Genomic DNA, 17,253 nt, shown 5'->3' with positions numbered 1-17,253 from the left:
TCCTTACTGTCTCTACACTAAGGAAGGGCCATTGGGCTTCAGTGATGTTTCTTGTCTTTGCTCAAATACTAAGACAGCATATGATGTGTCATGCCTTGTGAATGTCAGACTCCCACAGACTTCTGGCTGTGTGGCTGTTAGGAACTCAGCATCAAGTCCTCATAATTACTAGCACTGAAATGTGTGGGTTTTTTAACTGACCAGATAAATGATCCTGGTGAAAATAATCCTTGATATCTATTGTATTGGGACAGAGAAAACAGCAACCCTTTTAAATCATATAGAGTAATCTGAACACAGGTGACACTTCTGCATATGCAGTATAAATTATGGTTGTTCCTCCTTTCTGTAGCTCAGTAAAAGCTTTACAATGTAATTTCTGTTGCATTTGCTTTCCTTCTCTCCTCTCATGAGCTAATGTGCCCATACAAGAAAAACTGATATTCTGACTAACAGACCTAAGAACAAATGTGATCAGAAAAACGGAACTGGAAAAGGGCTGTGAATTTTAGAGTCAAATCCCAGCATGAAAGGATGGATGGGGAAAGGCAGAATACAGTCCTGTTGAAGGCACAATAAGCCACCTACGAGATGTGCCTGGGGGCTGCGTGACCTTCTCAGTTACCTGCTGACCATGGCATACGGGCTCCTCTCTTTGCCAACATCTGCTACCTATATTAAGATGTACTTTAGGTAAATTTCACTCTCAGTCAGTGTTATAACAGAAACCAACTAAATGGTTGTGAAATATATTACTACTTTCTCAAGTTTTCTTACAACAACTGTAATCCAGCAGGACCATGCACAGTAGTGCATCAAACCTGGGCTACAACCTGTATGTTCAGTACCGTGTAACCAATTAAAGGTTATGGGAAACACAGAAATACCACCCTGTTATGTTTACAATTGTGCAGGTAAAATTGTTTTCCTCCTCTTTGAGGATTTTGCTCGTTATCCTCTTTGAGGGTATAAATGTAGCAGTAATATATGCTGAGGAACAAAGAACTTTAGTCTGTTGTGTTTTTAAAAGCTGAGCTTACATCTAAATCTATTTCCATTTCCCTCTGGAACCTGAGCAACTTTTTATGTTATATTAAACATGAGACAAATAGGGTAGATCTAATTAAAAGTTGAAGAAATGTGCTTCCCTTAATTGAATTTGTTACAGTTACATTTTGCAGACCAATGTTAATCAAAGCTCCAGTTCAGAGTGGATGGATCAAGGGAATTAGGTTAACCCTTGCACGTCCTTACCTGAACACGCGATACAGTCTGCTCTCGCCTAAGCCACAGAAGCCAATTACGACTCACCGCTGGGTCGCGACTGCCCGGGGCGGCGGCACAGGGGGGCTGCGCACCCAGGCTCGCTAACAGTGCCACCTACGCCTGCCGGGGGTCGCCGCCGCCCCGCCACCTACGGGCGGGAGCCGCCGCCGCTCCTCGCCCGGGGCACCCGCTCGCCCGACGGCGGCTGGGCTTGCGGCACAGCGCTTCGTGCCGCGCGGCGGCAGCGCCGGGATGCCAGCCTTGCGCACCGCGCGGGGATACCCTCCTCATCCTCCCCATCCCCATCCCCATCCCCATCCTTGCCCCCGCCCGCCGCCGCCCGGCCCCGCCCGACGGGGCGGACAGGGACCCGCGGCCGCGGGATGGGCGCGGCCGGCGCGGCGGCTCCACCCTCGCTGGGCGCCGGGCGATTGGCGGCGGGAGCGCGTCTCCCCGCCCCGCAGCCAATGAGGGCGGCGGGCCGGGGGTGATGGGCTGCCTCTCGCGGGAGGGATTCCTGGAGACGCTGCAGTGTGGCGGCGCTCCCGGCGCCGCGCAGCCCCCGTGCCGCCTCCGCCGCCCCGCCTGCCTCGCCTTGCCCTGCCCGCCGGCGGCCGCCACCGCCGCCGAAACTTAACGCCCGGCGCGCCGCCAGCCCGCCGAGCGCCGGGGGCTGGGGCAGTCTGCCTGCCCTGCCGGGGGCGGTCCGCCCGCGCCCCGCCGCGCACCGCAGCCTCGCCCCGGGAGCTGCCGCCGTGGGGAGAGGCTGAAGGACGGAGCCGGCTGCGCCCGCCCCGGTTGCCAGGTAAGGCAGCGCTCCGGGGCCGTCCGCAGCCGCGCCCGGGCGGCGTCGCCTCGGGCGGGGGGGCTGCCCGCTGCGCGGGCGGGGGGAGCGCACGCGCTCCGGGGGCGGCTGCAACGCCGCCCGCCTGCCCGCCGGCTCTGCCCGCACTGCCGGGGGGCGGGGGCCCGCCCCCGGGGCGCTCCCGGCGGGGGTGGGGGCGTTTACGGGAGGGGCGACACAGACAAAGGGGACGCCCGCGCCCCCCCCCCGCCGCCCTCCTCGCTCCCCGCCCCCGCGGAGCTCCGCCGTCGCCCCCCGCCCCGGCTGCCGGAGAGGGGAGCCGTCCGCTCCGCATCCCTCCCCGCCGCTGCCCGGAGCCCGCGCCCAGGCGGCCGCCGGGCCAACTTGTTTCTCCGGGTGTCACCTGGCGCTGCCGCCGCCGTGCCCCCGCCCCGGGCTGGGTGGTCTGTCCCGACGGCCGCCCCGGCGGAGGGCGGTGGGGCGCGGCGGTGCGCCCCGCCCCGGCGCTGCTCTCCCCTCCGGACCGCAGGACAACAGCTTATCGTTTATATATCAATTCACAAAAGCCTTTCCCTCATTACTTAGGCTGTCAGGCTAATGTGTTTTCTTTCCATGCAATTTCATCTTCTCTGACATTGTTGCCTTCATACCGAGTACCGCTTGCCCTGCTTTGGTTTGGGGACGTTCTGTTCTGGTTCCTAGGTGTACACGGTATGGGTAGGGGATCAGCGCTCTTTTAAAAAGTTAATTTTGCCTATCAAACTCTACTAGGTACAGTAGTAAGAAAGTGACAAAGAATATTAAGATTTCTTTTGTTTCTCGCCTCCTGAAATAAAGATATCAAATGACTGCTAGCTTCTGGTAGTCAGTATAGTAAATAAATTAAATGTAGTCATTGGAATGAGCCTTTATGGCACTTTCAACAATCTGTAATTCAATCATCTCTGATACAAGCTGCCTTTTGCTATTATTCATCAGACCCAGCTGAGTGATTTCTGTCAGATGGGAAGCGGTAGAGAGAAATCTCTAGGTAGATGTAACTGAAAAGCTTTCCAAGTAGAGTCCTAAATGAGCACAGAAAAGCACTTGGCCACAATCTCAAGACAGATGTTGGCATCCAAATAAATAATTTCTTTTGATTGTCTGGGGGATGTCAAGTTTTATTTTCCTTATTTAATAGCCATTTGCGTGTGAAGAAGTAGCTCTGTCTTTATTACCTTGTAAACTCAATGCAAAATGTTGTAGTGCAATAATATTTCACTGTCTCTGCAACAATATTTTCTGTACAAAGGTCAGCAGAGTAGTTTTAGATACGCATACATGTTGTAGATGACAAGTCGACTCCTAATCTGCAGCGCTGATATTGATCTCAGAGCTGCCGCGCAGTGTGCCATCCATGTTGCATGTTAATCTGTTACGCGCTGTTTAAATTGCTTTATTGTCCGAGAGAGTTACTCCATCCTGAGAAAGGGAAGATGGTACTTGCAGACCCGAGGGAAATTTCCTTCCCTGGTGAGTTGACATCTAGAGTTATAGATGGGCAGTTGTTTAGGAGTGTCCCTGAAAAAGGGAGGGGGAAGCTTTTGGGTACAAGGACAAGTCGCCAGTGAACTAATTTGCTTTGTGAGGATGTGAAATGACATCTCCTGCCATGCTTAAAAAAACCTGCTCAGGAAAAGCGTAAGGAGATTGCACATGTGTCTAGAATAGTATTTTCTTGTCTGTCTTGCAAACAAATGACCTGATTTTATGTCTTGAGTCAAATATATATCTGTTTTTGTTCCAAGCTTTTTGGGTTTTTTAGTTGTATTAGTAGTTTCTGAGGGAAATATAATGTGGTGTATTACTTGGCTTGTGGTATAGTTGCTCAAAATTTGCATGCATACAATTCATAAATTGAAACTATATAGCTTAAAAACATAGTGTAGGCAGCTTGAGTGAGAAGAGATAATTTCAAAAAGAACCACAGGGCATAAGATAATGACATACTGTAGGAAATAATCATACTCCTGCACTTGCAAAAGCATGAAATGTTCCAGTGTAGCCATTTCATACAAGCCAAATTTTCCTTCACATTAAGAGCATCTAAGTGAGCCTTATTAATGTTTGATGTGAAAGATGCTAAATCTATTTTAGGGGTTGATACTGGAATTTAAAGGGGTAGCTCACAGACTAACAGCAGTTCTAATACTTCCTCAAAACAAATGGGATAAACAATCAGTTGCCACATATGCCATAGGAGCACAAGTGGGATATAGCCTCCTGTGTAACGCTGATGGGCCAGAAACCCTAAGAACCATACAGAACAGTGTTTGATTTAACAATCTGAAATGTTTTCCTACCTCAATCATAACTTAAATCAGATGTAGGAGATGACCAAGAACATGCTCAGTGTTGGTTAGTGTAGTGAAGGTGTGAGATAAGGTAAGGTTCTGTTTGTCAGAAACGTAGGGGGGAAAAAAAATCTATATTCTTCCAGCTAGCATAGAGACACCGGAAACATAAAATCAATTTTTATGGTCTTTTGGCAGGGTTGGCTGTAATAAGTAAAAAGAAGGAGCAGCTTAGTGTCTTGGCAGAAGTTTTTAAGCCACTCAGCTGTACAGAACTCAGTTAATTGATGTTTCCTTACATGAAAATGAAGCTCTTATTAGCATGTTGTTGTCTTTTCCTGTCCATTCAGCAGTCTGATTACAATTTAAAAAAATATTTGTAAGTAATTTTTTATTTGCATGCATGTTTAAGCACACAGATAAACTCTTCACTGGGAACTGCTTTCTAGGTAAAGGGTGCACGCAGCCTCATATTACGTGCTGTGGGAGAGACATTAAAGTTTGTGATACAAATGAGAAGGACAAAAAATATTTCTGCATATCTGGAAGAAAAGCATGGCGGAATTATTGTGCATGGATAGCATGATCTCCTTCCCTCTGCTGGTGATGCCTATATAAATACGCAGTTTCACAAAGAGAAATACTTCGTTGTTTGATTTTACTTTGATTTTCCATAGAATGTTTGTTTTAGACATAACTCTGTGTCTAGGAAAAAAACCTAATTAGAAATACAGATAAGGGAGCAAACTATTAATTTGTGTTTACTGCTGACATTTCCTAAAGATACTCGAGGTTAAAGTAAAAGCATTTGCCAGACTAAGTAAACAAAGCATTAGTTTAACAAATATTTTCAGGATCTTTACGTACAAATGTCATCTTTGCTAGAGTGGGCTCTTCTCTCATACACCCCAATAAAAGTGGAGGTGGTTTTACTGTTACTTCTTTTACAAAAATACCAGACGCCAAAGCAGAATGCTTTAGGAGGAGGACAACTGACAAGGGGTTTTCATGATTTCTTCTGGTGGTAGGCTAAGAGCAGGCTACAGGCAATCTCTTTCAGGATTAGCTGAGTGATTTGCGCAGCAGCGTGTTGAAAATTTTTTTCTTGTCTAAATTAAAAAAAAAAGTAAAAATATTTACTAATACCAATTTTTTCTTTGAGTCCTGTAATGACTGAAAGCTGGATGGGAACTGTACTAAGAACGTCTCCTTATGTACTACTTTTGACAAATGTCTAATCAGTATGTTTTAGAGGTTGGCTTTTCTCTTCTGTTGTTTTCCCCAAGTAGCTAAAGGAGGAGCACATCAATGGCTTATGAGAGAGCTGACCATTTTTCTTAACCTGTTTTCTTATCACTGCCAGTCTGGAGGTATTTCCCTGAAACACAAGGCACTGAACACTTCTCCCTCTCCATACTAGAGGGAGTGGTGTTGCCATCTTCTAAATTCTCAGAGAATTGCAAACTCGGGATGCCACTTCTGTTTTCTAGATGTCCCTAAATAGGCTCAGAGAAATCTATCAGAGCATGAAATAGATCTGGAACATTTCCTGTGCAGTGTAGTTATCTGATAAGCTTCTAATAGTCATAATATCTTTTTAAATTGGGAAGATTTAACAAATTTTAAAACAGTTGTGGGAAATTATCCAAATAATTAATCATCTCTGAATTATTATAGTTATATAAAAATTTCAGGAAAATAAAATTTTACTGAGGAGTGGCTAAACCTAATTTTGTTCTTTTAAGGATGTTGTCTGTAAGTTTCCTGGACACTATTCAGGATTTATGGGCAAATGTATTGTGGTAGCTTTAATAATGTAGCCATAGCTATAATGACTAGGTAGTACAGTGCCTCAAAGCTGCTCAGTGATGTTTTAAGGAATTGATTTAAGTGATTAAAAATACAGTTACAAGTTCTGTTTTGTTCCTTTATCTTAAGGGTGTTGTTTTACTGCAATCGTGTGGTTGAAAAATCAGTGTAGCAGTTGCAAATGGGAAGGCTGGTAACCATTCCTCAGCTTGGCTCAGAGACATGAGTCTGCTCATGCACTCTCATGTCCATGTGTTTAAATAACTATGTAGATAGTGCAGTTAAAAATAATTGGAGTACTTTTGTGCAAACCACTGTGGAAATAAAGTTTCTTTGACAAATAGCTTATCTGGTTCAGGGTAACAGTTGTGCTTTTGCTAGAAAATACGTCTGTGTACAGATGAACACTTGATCCAACTCCTATGTGGAAAACGTAATGACCACTATTAGCATGTCAGGGTTTTTATTTTTGTTTGTTTGGATTTTTGTTTGTTTTATTTTGGTGTTGTTTTTTGTTTGATTTCCTTGGTTTGGATTATTTGTGGTTCGGCTTTTTTTTTGTTGTTTTTTTTTTTTTTTTCTTTTTGTTTGTACTTTCCAAAGCTATGGACAGCATTACTTTACAAGCATTTATTTCTAGGATAAAGTATTAGAGTCTGGAGGAATTCATAAAGTATGTGATGATACAAATAGAGATGGGAAGGGTTGTATTTTTAAATTTTTTACAGGATAAAGTGATAAGGAAAACTTAGTGGTATGATGTTTTGATAGAAGACAGAATCTGCTGCCAAATATTTGAGGGTTAAAGAATGATAGTGTAATACGTCCCAATCAAAAGAGTTTTGAAACTTTATTTTTGAGTTTAAAATGGCTCTTTGTGTTTCTTGTTGATAATGTAAGTTTTGGGTTTTGAATTCAGTAAGGCATTTTATTTAGTTCAGGGTGTTCTAGTTGTAAAAATAATACTGTAGAATAGCACTATTGTCCAGGTGAACAGATTTTTTTTTTTTTCATGTAATAAATTGCAGAACAGATAGTGTATGGGGAATTGCCATCTCCATTATTCCAATTCTTTTCACTACCTTTGACAATGATCTGGAATAAAATACAAAATCCATATTCATGAGAGTACTTCTGGGTTTTTTGTGCCAATTTTAATAAAGTTGGAAAAAGTGCTATTATAGACTGATTTCATTTGCTTTCTCATTCTACATCTGAATGTGTTTTAACAAAGTGCACTGTAATACTTTTGGATACTTCCAGTAAAAAAAAAAAAAAAAGTGAACCCCCCCCACCCCCCCCCCCAAATACTGGTTCTGAGAAGGATTAGGCATGACAGCCAGGTAATGTGATCTGCTCTTATTTCAAAGAGAAAATAAATTGTTTGCAGGTGTAAACACTGACTGGAGTGTTGAGAGTAGGAGAGGTGCCTAACTCAGAAAGGATGCTGGACTAGAATTAGTTTAGAGGAGGGACTTGAGTTGTCTCAATTGGGATGTGTCTAGTCTGTTTCCTAATGGGACTTCTAAAAGCTTACTTTTCCCTTTGCAATGCTGGATATGCTGAAAGGCTTCTTGATCCCCACACAGTGAAAATACCAGTGTTAAGTTGTGCCCTGATGCGCAGAAGTTCACGCAGCAACCTGGCTGGGCACACAGGGTACTAGAGCCCAGACCAGAAATGAGGTATCAGTGTTTGGTCCATCAGGGTAGCAAGTGTATGAGCAGATGACACCTTTCTATTTGAAGTCTGTAGATTAGTATTTTCTTTTCTTTTAACTGGACCAGGTACAAGTTCTAGATTTGATGTTGAAATTGCTGCATTTGTGTTAATCCTTGAGAATGGAGAATGTCTTTTTGACCTAAAAATCACCAACCCGTTGAACTTGCTGCTATTAACTCCTATTGTCTCTTGGATTAAATAGCATTTGCTGTAAAAGATGTGACACGTAGCATAGTGTGAAGAGGTTCTCTCTGAACTTCCCTTAAGCTGCCCTTGTGTGTTATAATCCTATTTCATCCATTGTAACTGATGAGACATTTTTGTTTATTTATCTAACTAGTGCTAACTCTTCTTTCCATTTATTTTGTTCCTCTGATGTGTCCTAAAACTATAAACTGTGTTTATTAGTAGGTACTTCACCTAAAAAGAGAATTCCTGTTACTCTCTGAGATTTGGGAGAGCCAGTGCCCTGTGTTTCATTGTTATGGCCAGGATTTGTGTAAATAGGCGTTAGTTTCCAGATGCCCATCAGTGAGATGATACCAGAAGGATGGTCTTCTGTCAAACCCATTCTGGGTTTGGAACTGTCTATGCAAGTGACAAATCTTGTGGCTGGCATCTGAACCAGGGAATCCTGTCATGATTCTGCTTTGAACCAGGACAAACTTGTCTTGATTAGCATCTTCCATGTTCTCTGTGTGTGCCAGGATTTGGATAGTTAATTGGTGGCATTGGTAAGAAAACAGGTGTCTCTGATGAGAGGGCTACCTTTGAGCGTGTGCTCCCACTGAACTGCCAAAGATGTCCTCAAGTAGTCCAGCTGAGGGTGGAAGACAAGTACGTTTTTTGACTGCAAGTGGAATATTGGTTGAACTGCAGGATTTTTAGATTCTGAAATTAAAGTTTATGTGTTTTCTAACAGCCCAAATATTTAATTAAAGATCTGTCTGTTACACTCTTGCGTTTGATAACTGTATCTGGGACATACTAATACTTCCTTATGAAAAGCCTGACAGTGTGTGCCTTTCTTTTGGAGGTTTTTGATTTCTTTTTTTTTTTTTTCATATGCTAATAACAAGCAGTTACCTTGCACTTGCTCATCATCTTTGACTTTCCTACTTCATGCTTTGTTAGCTTGCTCAGCTGCTAGTTAGAGCAGAGAAACACCCAGCAATATCCATGTGACCTTGACAGAGGTCGCTTACTTCATGATGTGCTATAGCTGTGTAAGGCCTTTGCTGCTCTTATCTTGTATATTTGCTTTATTTATGTAAATCTTGCATAAGAGGATTGATCTGTGTGGGGTTTTTATTAATGTGTATTTATGTTTTTTTTTTTTTTAGCTTACTGAGAAAATGCTGATAATGAGAAATCAAAGTAAAAATCATGTGGGACAAAACCACCTGAAGTCACGTGCTATAGTTTTTTCTTGCATTTGTCATTTTCAAAATGTATGTCTGTTTTTAATAATAACTTGGGCTTACTTTAATATTTGATATGCAAATATTTGCTTTATAAATCATACACTGGCTTATAATTGTGATCTGTTTACTCAAAATCAGTTATTCTTTATAAATACTGATGGAAGTTGTGTTATAGGTGAGCAAGGCATAAAACTTGCTATAGAAATAAGCATTTTGGAATAATAATAATAATGAATATTTTATCTTTATATCAAACAGCTAGAGCTCAGATTTTTGAATTCAACACTGTTTATTCATGTACTGTCAATTAGATTCTAAAGCAAAAACCAGCTAAATGTCCATTAAAGGTGATGAACCAGTCTTTTGCAGGCACAGAAGGGACTGTCTGCACTGTTACTTAAGGTTTCAAATGAATCCCAAAAGTCAAAACTTTTTCCCTGCCTTTCCAGATATTTGTGTTGAAATTTGGCTCTTAGAATATCTGTGTGCTTCAGCTACTTTTAAAACAACATATCAATTCAGTGGCGTTTACTGATTTAACAGCAATGCTAAATTATTTACTGGAAGGGGTCAACACCTGCCATTCCCTAGTCTGTGGTGTCACTGTGGCTTCTTCCAGTCAGTTCTATGACTCTTTTTGTGGTGAAGAAAAGTAATCTTTCTGGGGAGGTAAAAATCCAGCCTCTTGGCATAGTTTACAGTGTTGGCTTTAGGCGTTTCAGGTAGGTAAATGTGTAAGTCTGGAAGGATGAACTAAAGGGTGGACAAACACAGGTAGATGTAACGAATACTGAGCCTAGTTGAGATTGTTATAGTCAACAAATTGTTTAAGGTTTTGTCTTCCAGTAGGCCAAATATTGGCCTTTTCATGGGTCCTTTTGGGATAAGTGTATTGATCATCCTGGATACTTTAGGAATTATGCTGAGGAAATAATACAAAAATTTATCCTCAAACTGTGAAAAATATTAGCTCAGCCTGTCCTACTTCTAGTTGTAGTGCTGTTAATATGCTTACAGGTAGTTGCTTCAATCAGTCTTCGAGGTAATTGTATTAAATAAATTCTAGGTACAAAGTTTAAGAGATTGTATACTAAATAGTGTAGAACTATGCTTAGTGTTTACCTTAAGGTGTAGTACTTAAAAAAAAGAGTAGGGGAATGTACTGAAACTTTTCCACTCCTAAAGACCATCAGCAAGTTTGTTGATTGTGGTTAGTGAAGTCAAGCTGTTGTCCCATTATTATTGGCTATATGAGTTTTCTGTCCTTATGTGTAGCAAGATTAGGAGGTAAATTAGAAGTGAGGTGTGTGACTGGAGAGGCTCCGTGTTGTTCCATGATGGTCAAACATTCTGTCCCTGTTGCTGCAGAGATGAAGATGATCTACACAAACTCTGCCAGGCAGAGTTAGAACTAAACCTTAGCTGGCTGGTATCAGCAAGTTAGTGTGTAAGACTAACATGTAATAAGCATGTTCACCATATGGGACAGCACCCTTCTACATGAGGATACAGTCACAGCATGTGCAATTGCTATGAGTTTTAGTAGTAGTAGATACATGTGAGTTTTTCCCTAGATAAGGCACAGAAAGAGAGCCTGAAATGAACACGTGCTAAAATTTTTCCTATCACAAAACAGCTGCTTTCAGGCCATGTTGCTTTTTCCATTGGACTTGGTCTAATAATGTTCTTCCAATTCTGGCTCACATAGATCAGGATTCTTGTTGATGTATTTCTAGTGAATCATTGTTTTTTTTTTAGATGAGCAGAATTGTGTCCCAGAAATACAGTTCTATTTTTTTCCCCTTCAAAGCACTTTTATAGTTGAGTTGGAAGACTGCATGAAAAGTCATTTATTGTCGTCATCACTTCAAATAGCTGGCTAAGACTTTTTCAAACCTGTTTACCTGTTTTGTTTTTGTAGGCTGCTTGCTTGCCTGGACACATGGGAAAAATCGAAAACAAACATCATAACGTGTGGTGGCCATGTTCCTTCTTTCTCCTTTTTTTCTAATTTTGCTTTGTTATTTTTATGTATGGGTGCTCTGTTAACACATGAATTCCAAATGTGGGTTGTAACCGACGACAGCTGTTTCATCAAGAGCTGCTTCATGTTTGTGAGGAGCAGTGTTTGCTCTGCTCTGCTCAGTCTCTTTAGAACAGGGCCTGACATGCCTTGTAATGTGTTTGTACTGTGCCTAACACAATAGGATCCAGATCTTTGACTGGGGACATAGGCTATTGTGCCAAAAAAAAACCAAAACAACCTAGTCCAAATGTTGGAAAAAGTGCCATCTTTTAAGGCCCCCAGAAATCAATAAACTCACTGTTGTATCTATATCAACCCTCTCCTTCAAAGGGATTTTAATTGAATCATGGGAACTTCAGACCTGCAAATGTGAGCACTTGTCTGTTAGATATTCTGCCAGATGTTAGTATATTTTGCTGGTCATAAAGTGCTGTTCATACTAGGGGATTTGGACATCCAGTTTGGAGCTCTATTTAGAAACCATGCTGAGTTATTCTTTAAAACCTCTTTACCTTCAACCTGGCATAAATGATAATTTTTTTGGTTTTAAATAGAAGAAGGTGTCCTGTTTCCCAGTAATCATGATTTGCCATCTTCCAGTTGAAAACTAGGTGTAAGCTATTTGACTTGCTACTGAAGAAAGCTATTCTATGTATAATGCCATGCTCACAACTGGGATTTGAATAATTTACAGGTGGGATGGTACAAAGAACCTGGATTTAGCCTTTTGCATCCAGGAGGTAATTTATCTGACGTAAAGGAGATAAACTAGTTTCAGCTCCAGTAATACTTAAAAGACTAGCTATTTCATACCAGGAAGCAGTTTCTATGATAAAGGAATTAGCAAAATTCTGCTACAGCAGCTTCCCCAGTACAGGAGCCAATTTATCTGTCCAGAGGTTGATGTAATTATATGAGATTTCTGCTCCCCCTCTCAATGAGAGGCTGATACAGGAGAACACCTAGTACAACTCTGATATGTGATAACATAAATGGGCAAAACAAATGCGCAGTCAAAACCATAGCTGCTCAGATAGCCTGTTTTGAATGTAGACATGAAGATTTCAGGTAAAGATCATAGGAATAGCTTTTTGTGAAGTGTGCAAGTCTGTACACATCAGACAGTCATTTATATTACGTAGGCACCAATCAAAGTAATGTCCTATTGATGTGTTGAAACACAAATCCCATATGACAGATGGGGATCAATGGCAGAGAGTGATTAAGGATAGGATTCATCTCATTTAAGTTTAAATACCTTCAGAAGGTGATTCATTTGACCTACCTTAGGCGTCTGTCTTGGTGTGAGATGGACTGCTGTCTGCAGGTGAGATGAACTGCTCTCTGGAGCTATCTGTTCCATTCCAGTGACTCTAAGAAGTCTGGGAGTACTAGATGAGACTTTGCCAGCCAATTTATAGATACCTGATGTGGGACACTGGAATTCTAAGTGATATGTCTAAAGGCCTTATGGGGAGCCCGTGGCAGTGCTGGGAATTGAGTCCAAGTTTTCTGGTTCCAAGTTAATGCAACTAATCACAATATGTGTTTCTGCAGAATCTTACAGTGCAAAAGAAGCACTAAGAATAAACTTTGTATCTCAGAGTCTTAATAGCAGTGAAAAGTTTACTATCAGCTCCATAGGAAGATGGGTATCTTGTCAGTAAAATTGTAGATAAATGTCCTTTGTATTGGGAGTGACAGTATTTTATTTGCAGTTACGGGCAGTTTGAAGTCAGATTTGTCCAGTCAGTGCTGATGAAAGGGGGCTTCCCTGAGAGAAAATGCCTTATATTACTGTGAATCACAAGTGTTAAGAGATCTGATGTTTCCTGAAACCGGAATTTGAAAGCTGAGATGGGGACTGATAGTGGCTCAGCAGGCTTTGGATCTTGCCTGGAGCATGCAGGGAACCAATGAGGTCTGCACAAGTGGGGGCACACTGGGCAAAGTGTGAGAATTGCCTCTCCTCTGGTTGTCTGGTCAGTAAAGCTCCCAGTGGAGAGAAGAAAAGCAGCAGCTCAGGTGTTGCTTGTGTGTATTTTCCCTCTCTGAACCTGCAGTAATTTTTGCACCTGAATGGGCACAGTGCTTTTAGGGGTTAGCTTGGTTCTTCCTTGCTTGCGTCCCTGCGCATACCCAACCCATCCCTTCCTCCTTAATCTGATTCAAGGCTATAGTTTTAGTGTAGTTTGTAAGTGAGGTGAGATCATATTTTGTGAGCTGTAAGTCAAGATCTGTTTAAAAAGCTTTGTGTAGTTGATATATAGAAATCTCAAATGATCCTGTCCCAGCTGTGAAGCAGAACATCCTGGTAAAATGTGACCCTCTTTAATTCATGGCAGCACATTTCTTTACATGGGACTATACTGTGATTTTAAAGCTTCAGGATGTAAATATCAAGGGTTTTTTCGTTTCAATTGATTGCTGTGGTAAAAAGAAAGGAATAAAATGTGCTATAATAAGCTAAAAGTAAAGCTGGCAATGTCAGGAGTAAAATAGGATGTATGTTTTAAGCTTATGTAATTTCTGCCTCTAAAAATTGGAAATCGGCCACTGGTTTCATAGTACTATGTGAAGTAAAAATTGTATCTTCATGTTAGATCTAAAGTAAAGTTAAATCAGAACAGCCTAGAAAGAAAAATCTGGTGCTCTGAAAAATTATATTACAGCAAAATGGTTGTCTTGTTCACACAGGTCATGAGAATTTCTCATTCTGTTCCAGCCTCCTTTCAGCAGCTAAGCATGATGATTTTCTAGCTAAATGAACCTTTAGAAGCTAGACATAAACTATGTATAAATGCAGAACAGTATGTCTAAAACCTGTCATGCTGTCAGAGTACAACTGTTTTCTCTACAAATATGGAAATTGTCACTTATCTGCATTCTCTCCTTGCCCTGTTTCTCCCCCATATGTTGATATTCACCCATGTGAAAGAGGCCAATTATAGTTTGGCTGTTGTATAAATAATGCAGAAGTTGTCAGTGGCAGAGAAAAATTTATGTTAGAAGACTGAGGGATTGAATAAGGAAATGAAATTAAAGCACCTTTTAATGAGGGCAGTGATGTCTTAGTGTCAAAAAAGGTATTTAACACCCCCCCTTGCCTCCCCAACTTTTAGGAATTATAATCCTTAATCTGGGAACTGTTTTTAATAATAAAATCCTGGTTCAATTTTCAGTCAGCATGTTTTGCTCTGCAGTATTTTACCTTTTGGCTTTTCTCCCCAGGCTCTCCCGGAAGCAGGCAATGGGTGTTTCCCCTTGGCAGGGACTGGTGCTAAGCAGCACCTGAACTGGAGGGGTACCCCAGGACCACGCAGGGCTCACAGGGAGTGGGTGTCTCCTCCCTCAGCTTTGCGGAAAGCACAGTGCAATCTGGAGTCAGGCTACCTTGAAAGTAAATTAATTAGGCTCATTAGAGGTGAAGTCACAAACTTCAGAGCAGCTGGGGTTGATTCTCAGTAGCTGCTGCTGGCATGGGGTTGCTGTGGATTTGGCCAGGCTAAATGGCACATTGTCAGTGCGGCTGTCATGGGCCTGCGCTTCTGCACGGTGCTCAGGGCGTGATCCCAGGTGATGTACCAAGTTTGCTTTGCTTCTTGTCTCCTTCCTCCAGCTGCTGTTACTCTTGAGTGTTATAGGGGCTGCTGTGCCCTTAAATTTAGTTGTATTTAAGCATCCACTCACAAGGTCTCTGTGGCCTGGCAGCAGCCTTCAGCGAAACTTGCTGGGCCGCAAGGCTGCTGGATCTGCGGTGCCTTGGGCCGAGGCACCAGACCCAGAACCATGTGGGAGCCCTTGCCCCCTCATTCCCCATGGTGATGATTTTAATGTAACTAAAAAGGATAGTTACAGAAGGAGATAAAGAAAAGCCCTCATCTTCTGTGAGTCTTAAAACAGGAGTATTAAGGAGGTAAACAAGTACCTCCTTTCTTTTTTCTTTTTTTCTTTTTTTTTTTTTATGTTGTTTTTTTGAGGAGATTGCAGTTTTTTGATCAGGAAGCTGCGATTTTCCTCATTAGCGTTTCTCTTTCATGATTGAGCTGTTTGTTTCCAGATGGCTCCTATGTATGCAGGGACAGGGACACACACTGCCCAATCTGTTCAGCTGCCGGCCGTGCATCAAACAGCCCAAGGTGCTGGGCACGCTGGCTCACTTGGAGCACTTGGGCAGCCCCTCCTGGAGCAGTTACTCTGCTGCTTTAATTTCCAGATAGGAAGGGTTTGAAGAAACTTCCTTCTGTGGAAAGGAGAGATTTCAAGGTTCAGAAACAGATAGGTTAAGCTGCAGCCTCCTATCACCTTTCAAATAAAATTGAATTTATCAGTGTTTCTAAATGTGTCTGCTGTACCAAAGCACTTTGAACTTTTTTCCTGGTGTTGGTTTTGGTAAGCTATTTCTCTTATCCATTCTGCTATAGCTGAGTTCTTAGTGTAATACTAGGTATGTCGGGTGAAGTATGTAAACAATTATGGTTTTTTTCACATTTGACAAAAGTATTCACCAGAGAACAGAGATGGTGTGTGAAAATTCAATGTTAGCACCATATGTTTACAGGTACAATGTCAATCTTGCAATGACCTTAAGCAACACTTGTTTGTTTTTATTTTTTTTTGATCACCAAATACAATTCTTTGGTTAATTTTATATATGGCTGTTAGGATTTGAATTGACCAAATGGTTTCTGCACATTCCTCTTCCCTAACATGTGCCCTTCTTTTCTGTGCTTTTTAAAACTGTGAGGGGAGAAGGATGGGAAATGTTATTAAAAATAGATACTGCAACAAGCTCTGGTTAAGAGGCAAACACATGGCCTACTATAAAGGCTGAAGAGGTGACCTATACAATCAAAAAGTAACTGTCATTAGTACAGTAGACAAGGTGATTAGGTATCGCCCTATTGAAATCATCTTTATGACTGATTCAATGAGTTAATCAACTGTTAGAGTCTGGATTTCTGAATGTTTCTGTTGTATTTTCCCACAAACCACAGTGGTGTTTGGGTAAACCCTGAAGTAACCATGGTAAGATGCTCATTCTCTGCAGTGCTATGTGCATGTGAATTGCTGAGCATCTGGAAATCCCTCTGACATTGAAGTGATCTGTACAAGTGAAAGTGTACTCCTAGCTAAAATAAAAACTTCTGAAATGGAAGCTTGAGGTACCACTAAAAAATGACTACTGTGTATAGATTTAATTTTTCCTGGAAGTTGTCTTGAAACCTTTCATCAGGTTATTTACATAAGAGAAACATAGCATATCTGAACTGAGAATCTCTTCAGACAATGCATTATTGATATGTTGTCTGAGAATAGAATCATAGCATCATTTAGGTTCAGAAAGGTCCTTGAGATCATTGAGTCCAACCATTAAAGGTTGTGAAGGTGTACCCAGGAGATAAGGTGAGTTTTATGAGATATTTCAAATAGCTTAGGTAAACTGCATCATTTTCTGCTAAGATTTGTTTATATTGGGTTGTTTGTTTGTTTGTGTTGGGGGATTGTTTGGTTTTTTTGTGTATATGTGTTTTCTTTGTTTGGTTGGTTCCTCACTCTCCTCCCAACTCTTCCAAACATTTAAACAGTTACAGTTGCAGGGACTGCTTTAGTCAAAGCAATGCTATTGAACCCTAGGACTTCCTATTATGGTTAATCAGCAAACGTGAGGTCTTCTGAAACCTCAGTCATGTTGTTATTGCAGCAAGATTTTGTCTTGAGGCTTTTCTATGGTTTAAATTTTCCAAAGTTTCTTTCCAAACTAGCACTTGGAAATCAAAGTTGTTCTTACCTCTGCTGTATTACAGCAGTGTTTAAAAATAACTCTAAGTGTGTAAGTTCAGACGGCTATCACATCAGTGTCTGCAA

At 41.6% G+C, this 17,253-nt stretch overlaps 1 protein-coding gene across 5 annotated transcripts in view; it reads left to right on the top strand.

The window, feature by feature from the left end:
• Nucleotides 1–1,832: 1,832 nt before the first annotated feature.
• The window catches only part of SYT1 (synaptotagmin 1), a 333,546-nt gene continuing 318,125 nt past the window's right edge, over nucleotides 1,833–17,253 (top strand). For 3 of the 5 annotated variants that reach the window (XM_058805517.1, XM_058805520.1, XM_058805516.1), the window contains exon 1: nucleotides 1,833–2,071. The gene's annotated coding sequence lies outside the window, so the exon portion shown is untranslated. The remainder of the gene's footprint in view (nucleotides 2,072–17,253) is intronic. The other 2 variants (XM_058805519.1, XM_058805518.1) reach the window with 1 other exon arrangement.

The sequence above is a fragment of the Ammospiza caudacuta genome, chromosome 5 (assembly GCF_027887145.1).
Source record: "Ammospiza caudacuta isolate bAmmCau1 chromosome 5, bAmmCau1.pri, whole genome shotgun sequence".
NCBI lineage: Eukaryota > Metazoa > Chordata > Aves > Passeriformes > Passerellidae > Ammospiza > Ammospiza caudacuta.
This window is presented reverse-complemented; position numbering and strand designations above follow the sequence as displayed.